Genomic DNA, 16,048 nt, shown 5'->3' with positions numbered 1-16,048 from the left:
ACACAGGAGATGAAACGGTAACACTGATAACTCAAAGTTCTGTCATACTTAACATAGAAGCTTACAAAACAATGAATGTTCTGCACAGATGAATCTAGCATAATACCTGAATGAACAACTGGACAACTGCATTTAAGGAAAGAAAAACAGCAACAGTGGATTATAAAGCTGAGCCAAAAGGAACAAGAAGCTTCCGACAAATGTCGTGGAGTCGAAAGTACAATATTTGTCTTTGAAATGTAGTGGAGTGAAAGTCATAAGTTCCCCAAAACACAAATACTCACGTAAAGTTACTCAGAAACTGTACTTAAATACAGTACTCAAGTAAATGTACTTCATTACTGTCCACCACTGTCCATGACCTGTTTTGAGTCAACTTGGTCAGTTAACAAAATATTTCACGAATCACAGAATCCAATCATAAAATGAAAATCTACATCCGATTACCTTCTGGTGACAGTTCTTTCTATTGATGGGGACTAATTAACATTAGCCAACACACAAAAACAAAACATACTTTTGCAATATTGCATGAGGTAATGCTGTTTTAAAGGTTTGACCAGAAGGCTCTTATTCTCAATATAAGTTGATCTTAGTCTAATACTCTGGCGTAACAATATGCATTCCTTCAAAGGATGCTTGATCTTTTTTTTTAGGTTGTGGTTCATGTCTACCCAGGAAAGCTATTGTTCTGGTTCACCACATGCTGCTTCTTTTCAGGAGAACGCACTCTGACATTGGCGCCCTCGTGCACTGTGCAGTTAGTAAATATTTATGGTGAACACTACATTAAAACAAGTCCAAATGTCTCTAAATGAACAAATCTGCTTTGGCGGGGGGTTAGCTGCGTTTAGAAGACGTTGCTATGAGACCTCAGAGGGACACATTTGGCTCTAGGTGCTGCCAGACGGTTTTCCTTCTGTGTGTGTGTGTGTGTGTGTTCACTTGCACGTGTTTGTGTGTATGTGTGTGTGTGAGAGAGAGAGGTCAGGCATTTGGCTCATAAAAACCTCCTCCTCCTACCGTGGCTGCTCAAATTATGAAGGCCTGAATTAATAATAATATCATAATAATTTATGCTGAAGTTTGTAGAGAAGAGACAGTGGGGTAAGTGAGGCAACAGAAAACAAAGGAACGGCAGAGAAAGAGGAGGTAAAACAGTGGGGAAATAATTAGCGAACCCCGAGGAAACGAGAAAAAAGACAGACAGATAGAAAGAAGCAAGGGGTTAAGAGGACAAGTCATTTGGCAACATAATTTGGCTTTTTTTTTTTTTTTAGAATAAAGAAATCATAATGTCCTGCTGTTGGCCACTTCAGAAAGAAAAATAAATAAGTGTATGTGCGCTGAAGCTTTTGTGCTAAGGCTCTGTTCCTGGTTCTTGGATTCAGGACAGAAGCCCGTCCTTGAACTAGACTGTTTTGTAAATAAAAGCCCGCAGCTCTTTTGCATAGCCCAACCAAATCTACCAATTATTTTTAATTGTCCATTTAAATGCCTAATTGATGCTTCAAAATAATTCACGCTGGCAGGGTTTTAAGACATGCCATGAGCATTACGCTGATAGACCTAAATTAAAGGAATTAACCATTTTAATTCAAATATCTCTCCCTAAGGACACTGTGTTCCTGTACACGGGTGAAATCACTTCTGCTTAAATCATTTACGTTTTATTCACTGTATGTCTGGCAGCCTTTCTGTAATTTGCAAGGATGACAAAAGGTTTATAAAATGTTCAGTTTGAAATAAGTGAAGTCAGTTGGATTACTTTATTGTGAATTTCATACAAAACCAACAAAACAGTTTTCCACTTTACCTCAGTTCAGTCTAAATGAGCTTTTTTGTGTTTACAGACAATGATTGTTGGAAGTGGTCTTGAGTTCACACAGTGATGTCCATAGAATCTGACCTGTTTTTAAAGGAAGTACTGCCAGCCCAAAGATCACGTGCATCCAAACTTCACGTTCAGTCATGTCCATTGGGCGCAGAAATATCTAAAGATTTTTTAAATCATTTTGATACGAGTTGTGGATGATGGAATATTCAAAATATTCACATTTGAGGAACTTTATTCTGAAAATGTAATTCTGAAATCCCACATTTTAGACTGATTTTCACAGATGGATGAATCTGTCTATTTTTAATTCTGAGAAATTCAGCCTCTCTAAAATGGTCCTTATAACCCATCCGCTTATTGACCTGTTGCCAATTAATCAATTTAGTTGCAAAATGCTCTTCCAGATGGTTCTTATCCGTACCACTTAATTTTATAGTGTTGCTGTCATCAAATTCAAAATGATATTGTTTTTTTGTTTTTTTTCTTACTGTGTCACATTCCAATTTTTTTATCTCTCCCATAATGTATGCAATAGTGTAGCTGGGGTATGTTTACAACAATTACATGCAGGGTCCAGGTGGGCTTTGATCTTGGACAACAGGATCAGTGCAGCTGGTGTACCACCTTGCAATTAATTACAGTGTGTCTCAGACAGACTGAGTATGAGTAAATTTTCTTAATGATCTTTTGCCAGATTGAGTCAGATATGGCTTCCTCCAAGTCCGTTTCCCATTTCAGTTTAAGAGAATCCAAACTTGTTCCTAAATTAAACATTTGCTATGCTTACAATGCCCCACAATGATTAAAAATATGATTTAATTAATTTTTTTAATTATTCCATTCTATTTCCATTCTTATTTTACAAAATGTCTTGAACTGGGGCTGCATTTTGCCAACAAACAAGACAGAGTTAATGCCACAATTTTAAGCAAAAACATTGCACAATGCATAGTGCTCAAAGTATGTGTTAAGGATAAGGTGAATCTACTATCAAATCAAATTTTTATTTGAATATATGCAAAATTGGCGAATTTATAGCTTTATTTTGTGTGTGTGTGTTTCCTAAGGACAATTGGATGTGGTGGTCATTGTAAATTGGATTGATTATAAAAAAGCTTCAATTGTCCATGTTTGCCCAACAATTAATTTATGAAAGATTCAATAAAATTTGTCCTGTGGTTATTTTGCTTATCCTGCAGAAAAAAAAGAAAAGAAAAAAAAAACACAGACAGAGAAATAAATGGTGAGGAAAATACACTTTGCCTTAAGTGTTGAGTAATAAAATATCTTGCCAGTATGGCATACTGTAAATTGTGTCACTGCACCTCAACATCTCCCTTACGGCTAAATATAAAACTGCAAATAAGTGTTAATTATTATATTTAATTAAAGCTCAGTAGTTATTAAGCTATGTCAACATATCTGAGCAAGTGTATTGTTTTTACATAGTTTAAGTTACTAATAAAGGAAGACACTTAACTAGTTTTAAATGGTAATAAATAAATTCATTTCTAAAGACTTGAGATGATATTGTACATGTCAGAATAAAATGTTGGAGCATTGCGTTATTTTTGAACTCGCAGTATGGCATTTAAATATGTTAGTGATGCTAATCGTCTCACCCTGGAATGGTGACTTTCTAATACACTCTCCTTTGTACATTCTTCAGTTTGTAACATTTAGTATAGGGTAAAACTGTTTGGAATTTCTCAGATAATGACAGTGTCATAGCACTGTGTTTTAACAGCCTTTTATATTTGAGAAGTAAATGGCCAATAGTCCAAAACCTAAAGATAGATTTGCTATTACCGGTATCTGTAAGAGAAAATTGGATCAAAAGGAGTGCTTTAAGAGGAACTAAAATGAACTAGTACAGAGCTCCTCATGAAGCAGTTGGATAAAAACTAAGGTGGAATCACAATGTATGAAGATCAAAGCATCGGGATAATTGCCTTCCTGCATGAGCATTTGTTAAAAGCTGCAATTACAGTTTGGGACCTCCAGGCATTCACGCTGACACAGCTACTAAGATTGGATTTGTAGGAAAATAGGTTTAAGTCCTTTTTATAGTTCTACAAAGTAAATTTTGATTCTTTATCCATTTCCAGTTATATTTTTAGTTTACTTTTTTTCTTCTAATTTTCTACTTACGGATTGCAAAAAATGTGAAACGCAAAATACTTTTTTCTTTTTCCGAAACCCATGTTCAACATTTTTCTACAAATATATTGTCTGATTAAACTTTCTAAAATATATAACCTAATGAAAAAAGTATGGTCTTAAACATGAAAGGATTTAAATGCATTGAAACATTTGATTCTCAATTATCATGCTCTGAAAAATGTGAAAAAAAAAAAAAAAAAAAAATAAATATATATATATATATATATATATATATATATATATATATATATATCACCTGCCACCTTGAATGTGAGCAATAATGTAACTACCTCTGTGTGTGTGTTCATTTATTTGGCTGTTAGCAAAATGAGTTTAATGAAACTCTAAAAATTAACATTGGACATGCATGAACATATAAATACCAGTTGAATTAAAGTTGATTCAAGATGGCTGCCACAGCTAACAGACTTTTGAAACCACAAAAACAGTTAAAACTGTATCTGTTTTACAACTGAGTTTAAAATTTGGTGTGGCACTCAACACAATTTGAGCTGCAACAAATTGTGCATTTACTGTAGTTTAAAACTCATTTATAGCCAATTTACATATTTCTTGCATTCTTCAAAATACAAATAAAAATATTGTTTAAAATTGCTCTGTTCAAAAAGTAATGGACACATTCGAATAGTTTTCACATTATTTCAACTATCATTATTTCATCCAGTGTGTTTTAGATTGATTCAGCTGAACAGCCAATGCAAAGTTAGTGATATAGTTAGAACTTTTCCAACCAGAAATATATGAGTGCTAGCATATGCAGTTTAATATCTGGACCCTAGCGTTCATTCTTTGGTGAACGCGGACCTTAAAAGTGTTCAGCTCATACAGATTTAAAGTAGATGTAGTGACTGTGTTAAAAAAAAAAAAAAAAAAAAAGGAATAGAAATATATTCACAACCCCTAAAAAAAAAAAAAAAAAAAAGTTATTTTTGTGGTTAGAATAAAAATGACTAATATATGGAGAATCATGCTAATTTTATACTGTCCATATGTGCAAGCAGTCGACAGGAAGTCAGTGAGATCAGCCTCAGAAAAGGATTATACTGGTCTCCAATGGGAAAATATCAAGCTGCTCGAGCATACCAGATTTGTCGATTTGTTGCCAGCTAATCACTTTCTCTCTTTTGAAATTTATTTCAGCCCTTAATGTAGCTGATTCAATTTTAGTTACAAAATTTTGTGTGTTGTCAAAATTAGCAGCTTTCTTTTAACAAGCAATTGAATTATTATTATTATTATTATTATTATTATTATTATTATTATTATTATTAAATAATTATGAACACTCTCATCCTAAATTTGCTTTCTTACTGAAATAATCAATTTCCTGAGCAATGCAGTGAAACATAGTGTGATTTCCGGTCTATTGAGCACACCTAAAAACAAGCCACGCCTACTAAATAAAATAAAAAATAAAAAAGTAAGCTACACTTGTCTATAAGCTGCCTCGACGTCACTGTAACATGAGATATTTACACAGAAAGTTTTTTTTTTTTTTTTTTACTTTTAATGGCGGCTGTGGCTGAGTGGTTAGAGCAGTCGTCCTCCAATGCAAGAACTGGGGTTCGAATCGACCAGCAGTCACATGCCGATGTGTCCCTGGGCAAGACACTGAACCCCTCATTGCCTCCGATGTGTGTCCCATCAGTGTATGAATGTGATTTAAAAGCACTGAATAGTCTCTTTAGACTGATCTGTTCAATTAGCTTTGTAGAGACATAGAGTGCTGTATGAATGGGTACATGAGGACACAGATTGTAGTGTAAAGCACTTTGAGTGTCTTGACAGGATAGAAAGGTGCTATATAAGTACTGTCCATTTACCATTTATATACATACCAGTAACACACACAAATACATACAGTAATTAGTTTTTTTTTCTGAACATAGCCTGTATCATGGTCGCTTAAAAAAAAAAATACAGTAGCCTACCAGGAAGTCACTGTTCGCTATCTTCATCTTCCTCCTGCAGAGGATTTTTTTACACTGCTCCACTATCAGGATCCATTTGCAGACTTGAGGAAAACTTGCTCTGCACATGCGGCCAGTTTTGGTAAACAATTTCTTATCACCTGTCATCCAAGCCTCCTACTGAACTCCGAGTGTCACATTAATGCACAATGCACACTTATTTCAAGTGGCTACAAATACTTTGTTGTGCAAGGAGTGGGGAGTCCCCCCCCCCCTCCCCCCACTCCTTGGACAACAAAGTCAAGCTCCCTGGGGACACAACAGGGAGGGGAGTGTTATTTCCTGATCTGTTTCAGAAGCCGATCCATAGCGTAGCTCATTTGCACATGTGCTAAAAGGAATACTTCCGGGACACACGAATCGCCGTTGAATATGCTAGATTAAGGAAAATGTACTGGTATAATTCCGTTTATGAATAAGAAATGTCTTAATTTACTTAGAAAAGTATGTGCTCTATCTCCACCAATTTTCATGTTGCTAATTTACGACACTCGTATTTCCGTTAAAATCATTGTCGTATTTACGCCATGGTTAAAATGATATACCGCTTCTCCACTAAGCGGCGCTGTTTCAATATGGAAATAATTAATTCTGTTTCTTGCAGGGTTTTCTCCTTCAGCCCAGGCTGGGGGTCAGGTCTAATGCATATCACCTTAACCAATGATTTGTACTGGAAATATGAGTGGCGTAAATTAGCTACATGAAGATCAGCTGAGATAGAGCACATACTTTTCTAAGTAAATTAAGATAGTTTTTAATCATAAACAACAGCGATCCATGCAACCCGGAAGTACACTACGGATCGTGCTTCCATAACACATCGAGGAATGACAGAGAGGAGAGCATGCGGAGCTTCCTTCCCATTACATTGGTCCACTGTGACCTGTTTGGTAATTTTATTGATCAGTTTTTTTTTTTGGCTGTTGTTTTTTTACCTTTATTTGTACTGGAAGTCTCATTGAGTCACGGGGGGGCCCCCCCCCCCCCCCCCTCCCAAGGGAGGCATGTATTGGGCAGCTATGTGAGCACCCAGGTGTGATGAGGCTAAATGTTTTGTTGGCATGCAGCTTGTTAGCCCGTTGGGAAAAACAAAACATAGATTAGTCACACCATTGTATAAACTGGGTGGTTCAAAAAGAATCAGCTTGTAGACCGGAAATTACGGCACATTTGACAGCCATTTTATTAGGCATCATGATGGTGGTTATAGTGGTTAACAATGCTGCCTCATAGCCAGAAGTTCCTGAGCTTAATTTCCTGGTTGGATCTGGGGTCTTTCTGTGTGGATTTTGCATGTTCACTTGTTCGCATGCATTTTCTCTAGGTACTCCGGTTTCTTCCCACAGTCCAAACGATGAATGTTGGGCTGCTTTCAGGCCCAGGTCTCTCTTGCAAAGGAGATATGTATATGATCTCAGTGGGATTTCCCTGGTTGTCAATGTCATTAAATAAAGATGCCTGTTGACTCCCTTGGGAACACAAATACATAGCCAATCACTTGGCATCAACTTAATGGATTTAGCTATCTAAATATGGTGAAGAGGACTTGCTGAAGTTTACATGGAGCATCAAAACACTGGAGAAATTGGATTTAAGTAACTAAACAGGTCATGGCTAGTGGTGTAGGACTACTGTTTCCTTTATGTAATCTCCAAGCACTCACTGAACATAGTCTGTTTTCAAGATTATTCTCGATAAACCTTAAAGATGGTTGCATGTAACAATCCCAATATATTATCAGAATTATTATATGAAATACTCCGACCGGGCTGTCTGGTGTGAACAATATGTTAAAAATCACCAAAATTATCTATTTTTTTTCCCCCTATTCTGATTTTCACTTTCAACTTCAAAATACTTTAACAAAGTCTAAATACCTAAATGCATTGATTTGTTATGATTCGTTTAGTTTATAGTATGACCAAACAGTTGAACAGGTGTTCTTAATAAAGTGGTCAATGAGTGTACTTCTTGCAATAATCGGATTAAAGATTGTAGATTTTGAGGTGTGCCTTGATTTCAGTTTTCCATCGAGTCCTAATACAACAAAATGAAGAACTAATTTAATGCATGGCCTTTGGATTAAATCAAGTTATCTGGAAAAGCTGATCAGTAAATTTAAATATAGTTTGCTAAATGCACACAGGATCAACAAATACTGCAGTTGTATTTAATATTTTGACCTAAAGAGTAGGGATTTTTTTTTTGTTTTCCAAGTGTACCACATGTCAGACATGACACTCCTCAGTGGGACTGTAAAGGAGGAAACTGTTTTCTGGTGCTGCTCAGACAGATGTGTTTGCCTGACAGGATTGGGCTTATCTCCGTTAGATGTCAGTGTTAAGTAGAGTTGGGTTGCAAGCCTGAATGACTCTTTCAGAGAAGCTGCTTTAGATAGATGGAAAATGGGAAGAAAAGGAGGCGATGGCCTTTTTGTACTGTTGTCCATATCTGCACACATTGGAATCCCCTAATTGTTTAAAAACAAAGCTGAGGTGGATTTTACCTCATTTGCCACCCTTTGGATTCTGTGGACTCTCAGCTGGCTGGTAATGTTTACGGCTGACATGCCATCCAGTTAGCAGGCCAGTTAAAGGGCTTTGTACTCAGTTGAATGACTGCAAGAAGATCCATTAACTGCATAAAATTTAGTATGAATGTAATGACTGTGTGTCAGCGGCTCCAGCAGTTTACCTGAAAACATTGATGAAAAGCACAAAATGGCCTACGACCTCATTTGTTTACCACTCTGTAAATCTCTTACGATGACACAGGGTAAGCAACACATAAACCAAACCAGGTTTATACAGAGAGAGCATAAATGAGTAACAGGAAACTGGTGAATGCAAATCAACAAAAAGTAGATATGTGACAAAGTCCAGGTTTATGATTTTTAAGATTATTGCACCTTTTTTGTTTCAAACCTGACTGATAGCATAACTACTATAAAGGTAAAGTTCAAGAATAAATTATTGTATCAAGTCTTCAAATTGCTGCTACAGCACATTTTAAATATGGTAGTTTTATTAAACTATGCATTAAGACAATCTGTCTTAACCAGCATCTAAGCAGTTGCAGATTTCTTATTGAGTTTCAAACATTCGGTCAAAGTACAGCTTCTATTTATATATATTTTTTTTTTGGTAAGACTCCCAGAATTGTCTTTTTTTTTTTTTGTTGTTGCAAGAAACCTTTGGCAGATTTCCGTGGCCTAGGTTAATGCTCTCAGTGCATTATCGTTCTTAAACCTGATCCAACATTTGGCTGTTTTGGACAGGAGAGGAAGAGGTGTTTGACCTTTTATGCTGTTCATATTCTATGCAGGACTCGAAAATCAATAGTCAATTTCTGCATTGCAAAGAGCTTCAGTGTTTAGAAAGACTATTTTCACATTTTTCAGCATAACTAAGGTGCCACAACAGCCGATTGATTGACATATTTTAGAGGCATCTTGACTTTGATCTTTTAATAAGTCACAACTTCCAAAATGACCTGAAGGGAACGCAGTGGTTTGATGAGATTATGTATTAAACAGCAATTTAAATATTAACTTATATTTTAATTATCTGTCAAAAGCATCTGCAAACAATGACCTATTGCTTTATATAGCTACCTGGTTATGTACTGTCCACCCTCCCCCTCAGTGGCCATTAGGATGCATGTCAATGATTGTAAACTAATTTATTAAGCAATGATGCTTCAGTTTTAGGTCCTGCACACCAGTTCTGTGACTTTGTTTCTTTTGTGAAACATTTACTGGAGCTTATGTACTGCAGTACAAGTCAACACACAAAACAAGATCTTTTTAAGCTAAAAATAACCTTAACATTTTTTTGATTTGACTCAAGAACAATGGACGTTTTTCCCTGTTGTTTGCCATTGCTTCCCACTGCTAAGCACAGCAAGGATGTTGGATTTATTGTGCTTTGGAGTGACAGTGATGATGGAATACAGAAAGTGTTGAGTTTTTGGCCATTTTTTAAAATTTGTCTATATGGCACCTGGTTTTAATAACCATAGTCCCTCAACACCAGTTGTAGATTTGTGTTTTTTGAAAAACGTGTCACTGGCAGCACAACAGCACTTTAGTTAGAGCCTTTATCCTGGTGCCATTCTAACCTCAGGGGCCACCGTACCTTTCTAAGTTGAGTTTGCATGTTCTAACATACATGACTGGGTTTCCCCAGTATATTCATGTTTCTTCCCTCAGACAAAACAGGTTAATTATGTTAAGTGGTTACTCTAAATTGTCCCTAGATGTGTGAGACTGTGAATAGTTGTCTGTGTTTGTCTTTATGTGGTCCTGTGATGTACTCGCCACTGTCCAGGGTGTACCTCACTTTTTGCAAAATGACTGCTTGAGATGGGCGCCAGCTGTCTGCGACCAGGAATGGAAAAGTGGGTAAAAGAAAATGGATGGACAGTAGAATGTCATTTTTTATGGATATGGTACGTTTGATGTCAAGCAATCTGAATATCTGTTAGGTTTGTTCTTTACACCAAATATATATTTCCACATCTCCACTTTGATTTGATAAACACGTTGGTCTGTTGTACCAATGTGTGTGTAGCTTTGTTTCCCCTTCAGCTGCAATCCAGTGTATTTTTGTGAGAGTCTCTTTGCCCAAGTTCTGTTAGCATGTCAGGTATGAACAATCTGTTTCCTTCCCTGTGGCAGAACCTACCAATCACAGCCCTCCATCATATTTCTTCATTACCTATTCATGAGTTTTTGTGTCTGCGGGGCTGTGATTGGTCCTTAATGAACAACTGACGGCATTATCAGTCAGCCAACGCCATGGCAACAAATAAGTCAGTCAGTACAAACAAAACACCAGTCAAGGGTATGGGAACATTATTCAACTTGAGTGGTGAGACAAGAAAACCCTCAGGGAGGTTAATGTGTTTGACTGTTGACTGCTTGGTACCTTTTTTATGACCCTTGTAGCATCTTGGACCCTTTCATGAACAAGTGAATACAACTTAAACTGCAGTGGGTAATTAAAGGTGAGGAAATATAAAGCACATTTTTCCTATCAGCTCTAACTTGTAAACTATTAGTGAAACTGAGAACAAAGATACTGGAGTCTTCAAGAAAGTATTATTAGCTCAAATATCGATTAACTCCTTTTTTCTTTCTAAATTATTGCGAGAGTTTGCATTTTACCACAACAGCCTTTCTTTATTTTTCTGTTGGCTAGTCTTGGTCCATGAAAGATTCTGTTAGCAGTCAGACCATCAATGTAAAACGGGAGCACGGAGCGCAGATATGGTTGAATTAATGTGGATTGTGTGAATAAGCATATTCTGGTGATGTTGAATGATCGCTGCTTTGTGGTTACAATAGCCCATCAAATAAGGAGAATCTTGGTGCTTACTGCTAGTTTCACAAACCGATTGCACTTGCTGAACAGACATGTATGAATTAAGATTGAGTAGAAGCATGTCATTGCAACACTTTAGTCACTTTAAACCAAGCACAGTTAAAATCTACCTATTCTAAGCTGATAGTCACACATGCTATGATCCTTTTCAGCTAGTTGCTTTAAGAGCCATCACGTAAAAAGTCTGACCAACAAGCTTGAGTTTAGATATTAGAATATTTCTTGGGATTTTAATCCATGTCAACACATGGAAAAGAAAAAGCAAACCTGTGACCTCCTTGCTGTGAGGCGACGGTGATAGCCACTGTCCCGATGCGCTGCCCCATCCTTTCCTAACCCATGATCACGAACCTTCATGATCCCTAATCTTTACAACTACTGCTATTAGCATCAAACGTTAAATCAGGTCCTCTGGCTAGTTTCATTGTGTTGAAATGTTTCGTTTTTCATCCCAAAGACTTCATCAGTCCGAGGAGTCACTATAAACAACTCAGTCCCAAAATGTATGGAATTATGTTGGAGTTATTTGACAGTGGAGACTTTTGGAATGGTGCTGCATGCTGGGCATGAGGGTGCAATACCCAAAGGACATATTCTGCTTCTCTTAGAGACACCAACAAATCCAGACAGAATGGTAGCAGCTGACACCCTGAAATGAGAACAAATTGAACTGACCTTCAGGTTGGTAAAAGCAGGAAGAAACGGTTACTAATTATTGGACTTTCTCAATTAAGTACTTTAATATTAGAGCTCATTTAGGCACCGACAGCTACAAGGCGAAATTTCAGTAAATAGCCTGTTATGAAACAGGATTCAGAGTGTATTTTTGTAAACTCTGTTTTGCTTTAGTATCTAATTTATCATTAATGAAGTTTATCCAAACTCTTTTTCTGCTACTAAATATAGCTTTCCGTATTTTACTTCACAAATGTGGTTTACTGAAATGCATCTGCCCTTCCATCTGTTTGCATTAAAATTGCTGCATGCAGACTAGAATATTAAGCAGGCCTTATTTAAATGTAATGCACATTCACACAGAACTGATTTTAGGTGCATATTAGAAGACTTTGATTCAGATAATTAATTTACACACATACACAATTAAAACAAAAAAACTTTGGACAAAAAGTACTTTAAACCTGATCATGATCATTTGGTCCTATAGAATTTAAGTTTCTGACAACTGGAACAAATTAAAGCAAACTGGGAGCAACAAAATGACCTTAAAATATGATGTAATTTATTTAAATATGTATTTAATATTTTATGACACTCCCTCAGAATTGTATTTAAAACATTTGGGGGGCATTTTAATTATACATTCCTATTTTATCTGAACATGCAATTAAAATATAGATTTTTTTTTTAAGTATTCTAAGAAAAAATGCACTTTGAGAGAGAGAGTAGTCAGTTTATCAATTATCAAACTTTTTTTTCTGCTTTTATAGCTGTGACTGTGGAGTCAAGGATAAGAAAGTTCCTTCTTTGGGAGGGTGGCATGTTGTCTTTACATTCTGTGTACTAACTTCTCCAGTGATGGAGCAAAGTTAATAATGAGACTCGATGATTAAAATTATTCTTGCAATGTAAAGGAAACTCAGTTTCATCAAAGACTATTGACAAATAATGAATTAATTTCAATTCAGTTTATTTGAATAGTGCCAAGTCACAACAGAAGTTGTCTCAGAGCACTGTACAAAAACATTCACACACATGAAAAAGCCAATTAGCAAAAGTTCTCTAAGGAATCCAGCAGATTGTGTTGAATCTTCACTTGGTCGCAGTCTCCCATCCTGAGCGAGCACAAAGGCAACAGTGGAAAGGAAAAACTCCCTTTTAACAGGAAGAAACCTCCAGCAGAACCATGATCAGGATGAGCAGCCATCTGCTTCGACCTCCTGGGGTTTGAGAGGACAGGAAGGAGAAACAAACAACTGTAGAACGGCAGGTCCATGTGTACTTTCTATTGGAGGAAAGACAAAAAAAAAACATAAGATAGAAATAATTACAAATATAAGCATGTTGAGTAGAGCAAGTGAAGACAGCAGCAAAGTGAGGACATGTGGTCAATTTGTCCGCCAGTAGTCTAATCCTATAGCAGCATTAATAAAGGATGGCTCAGGAAACCCAAGCCAACTGAAACTATAGGATTTATCAAAAAGGAAAGACTTTAGCCTTATTTTAAAAGTAGACAAGTTGTTAGTCTCACAGACTGACACTGGAAGTTGGTTCCACAAGAGAGGAGCCTGATGACTGAAAGCTGTGCCTCCCGTTCTGCTTTTGGGAACTCTAGGAACCACAAGTAAACCTGCAGTCTGAGAGCGAAGTGTTCTGTGAGGAAAAGATGGAATTACAGTGTCTCAGTTTGAAGTTGGCCCAGCGTTCCTTGAAGGACTGGGCTTTCCACAACCTTTCATGCCAGAGTTTTAATCTAAGAGCATCTTATGAGGAGAAGTCAGAGTTGTAGTTTTTTGGGGTCAAACCTTGTAGATGATGATTTGGATCAAACCATGTGATGAGTTTTCTCAAGATATGTGTTGAGGATGACTCTCAGCTACTGCCATGCTAGGTTTCTAATCTGTTGGAACCATTTTTTTGTCAGCTCAAGTAGGTTTGTTGTGGCGGCCATCTTGAATGGGTTTTATAGTTGAAGGTGGTGGGGTGCCGAGGTTAGAGAAGGTGGGCCTGTGAGTGGAAGATTGCCAGTTCGACTCCCCAGTCCAACAGCATCAAATGTTGGTGGAAAAGGTGAAACGCCCACACCTGCTTCCACCCTCATTCGCCCCACTCTGGGCCCTTGAGCAAGGCCCTCAACCCCCACCATCTGATCCTAAACAAGTCTCTCTTGAAAATGAGTCCTCATGACTTACTGAGACTACCTGTATAAAAAAAGATTAAACAAAAGGATAAAGATAATTGGCTGTAGATGTACATTCAAATATTACTTTTTAAAAGTTTCATTAAAATCCATCTAGCTGATATTTATAGTGACATTTTACTAACACAACAGATCGGTAGTCATGCTATTCTATTGAAACTAACTCAGTTTACGCGTCAAGACAAAATGCTTTAGAGTAAAAAAAGCCACAAAAAATATTCCTTTAACTTTCTGTGAACAGTTGGGAGTTGGTTAGAGTTTTTTTTACGAAGGCGGAAATGTGATGTTTTTTTGTTGTTTGTTTTTTTAAATCAAAACACAACACTAAGAGAATCTTGGTTTACACATCAACACAGAAAACATAGTTTGCAACGTTTATTACTGTAAAGCTTGTTCTAAGGTATATTTGTGTCAAGTGAAACAAGTTTTGGTTCAATTAAAGAATCAACCGTATTATTCTGCTAATAGATGTAGAGCTGATGTTGCATAATATAGATGTACAGTTTGGTTTAATGTGCATAGCTGTCACAGCTAAACTTTAGCAGATCCAATTGGCAACATAAACTTTACACACTCCTATTGCTTGTCAATCAATTAGAGTTGAAACAAACAGAAAGAACATGTTAATGTCTCAACCAAATAAATATTTTTACAGTAATCTGGTGGAGGAAAAAAAAGCAAATTACTTCCACCATTTATATAATTTATTATAAGCTGATATTTGTTCAAATCGAACTTGCCTTTTATGTTCACACACATACTGGTGTAGCTCTTGCAGTTGTTTCACTGGTTAGTTTTATACAGTAGTGGTATCAATGACTTCACATGAAATAAATTGTTAGCCCATTACTTTGCTTGGTAATTCATCAAGCTTGTGCAACATTGGAATAGTTGACATCAAACGCACATGTCGTAGTGTACAGATTTCAATCAGAATCCCACGGATGTGTGCGCAAATGTACAGCTGCTGTATATATGTCAAATAACTGAAGTACATTAGCTCTTAGCCATTTGTCACCATCTATTGAAATAGTTGGCTCATTATAAAATTGACATATGTCAGCCAATATTTCAGTCATTCATTAAAGTGATAAGTCACTGTATGAACATACTGTATGGAGTTCTAATTTCAATGTTGGAAATTGTGATTTTTAAAGAGTACAGCAGAAAAAGTGAAACTTTAGGGGAAGCAAGCTGAGAATCCCCTGGGGCTTTATGTTCCTGGTATAAATGCACTGATTTAGCACTCACCTTGTCACTTTGTCATTTATAGTCTGTCTTTGTAGCCGTACCTTCTGAGTTATATTAACACATGGGCTTAGATTTTGATGTTACCATAGCTCAGGCTGATGAGGGAGGTCATCAGTGCTTCCAGGAATTGCTCCCCAGCAGTTTTCCTCCAATGTATTTGATTTATTGCAACCGACGATCTACTTCCGGACATTTCGTTACTTGAATGCTTTGATTAGAGAGATGCATTGTGGTTATTTTGATACCAGCTTTTGTTAGGAATATGATGGGGCTTCCTGCAGAACAACCCAGCATTTCTGAGTGACACATATGATTATCCCAGGGGTGTCAAACACAGTAGCAAAAAGTGGGCCAAAATTAAAAACTTATTTCAAACCGAGTCAACTTCAGTCGTTATGACCTCCAAAACGGATACCTGACATCTTTTTCTTGGTTGCAGTTTCCACAACAAGAGTTTTGTCGGCCTCGTTTGACGTACTTTGTCACTTTTACTGCATCAAAATCAAAGATTACGAAAAAATTCAAGCTAGTTTTTCTTGGCTTC

General features: G+C 36.7%; 1 protein-coding gene across 1 annotated transcript in view; it reads left to right on the top strand.

The window, feature by feature from the left end:
• LOC119425451 (CUB and sushi domain-containing protein 3) overlaps positions 1 to 16,048 on the top strand; it is a 504,865-nt gene that overhangs the window by 300,454 nt on the left and 188,363 nt on the right. The gene's annotated exons all lie outside the window — the stretch shown is intronic.

The sequence above is a fragment of the Nematolebias whitei genome, chromosome 19 (assembly GCF_014905685.2).
Source record: "Nematolebias whitei isolate Nwh7 chromosome 19, NemWhi1, whole genome shotgun sequence".
Taxonomy (NCBI): Eukaryota; Metazoa; Chordata; class Actinopteri; order Cyprinodontiformes; family Rivulidae; genus Nematolebias; species Nematolebias whitei.
The sequence above is the reverse complement of the archived record's forward strand: the minus strand, read 5'-3'. Positions and strand labels throughout refer to the sequence as shown.